At 42.4% G+C, this 622-nt stretch overlaps 1 protein-coding gene across 3 annotated transcripts in view; it reads left to right on the top strand.

Moving 5' to 3' along the window:
- LOC119585260 (high-affinity choline transporter 1-like) overlaps positions 1–622 on the top strand; it is a 75,683-nt gene that overhangs the window by 52,653 nt on the left and 22,408 nt on the right. The window lies entirely within an intron of this gene.

The following is a 622-nucleotide window of genomic DNA, read 5'->3' as shown; positions in this document are numbered from 1 at the left end:
TGGTGTTAACTATCTATAAGCTAGCTGCAACATCCCGAGTATATTTTACATAAGCATTCGCTTTTTATGAGGAACCCAGGCGGGTAGCAGGTCACGCCATCTAAGTGTTCCCCGAATGAGAGTTACTATCAGTGTGGGTAAACACAGGGCACATGCCTGGCACAATGCCGCTAACCCCCTACCTCGCCTTCCCCATATCCATTCTAACCTTCAGTTCGCCTCCCGCAGTGTCGTAGAGTAGTAGTTTCCCAGAATAGAAGAAATAATCACGAATTTAAGTTTCACTTTTTTATAATATTTCTTTTGTCTCGCAGGACAAATAATCTGCTCCCCTTTAACTCTCAAGAAAAAAAAATGAGCATGTTTGATAACTAACATCCTTATAAGAACAGAAACAATTTTCCACATTACCTGCTATACCACCGGGCTGAGTGTGCATTTGCGTCTCAAAATATAATCCACAATGCATTACAACTTCCGGAATGTAGAGTCGGTGGCACATGGGACGGATTGCGTAATGCGACGCTTCTAGGGCTTTCTGGCAACGTTTTCCTTGGCAGGGGAATTGGGCAAGCTCAAGCAATTTTTAAAATGAAATCGCAATTTGTAAAGAACATGGATA

This window comes from Penaeus monodon, chromosome 19 (assembly GCF_015228065.2).
Source record: "Penaeus monodon isolate SGIC_2016 chromosome 19, NSTDA_Pmon_1, whole genome shotgun sequence".
Lineage (NCBI taxonomy): Eukaryota > Metazoa > Arthropoda > Malacostraca > Decapoda > Penaeidae > Penaeus > Penaeus monodon.
Note: the sequence above shows the minus strand (reverse complement) of the source record. Positions and strands in the feature narration are given on the sequence as shown.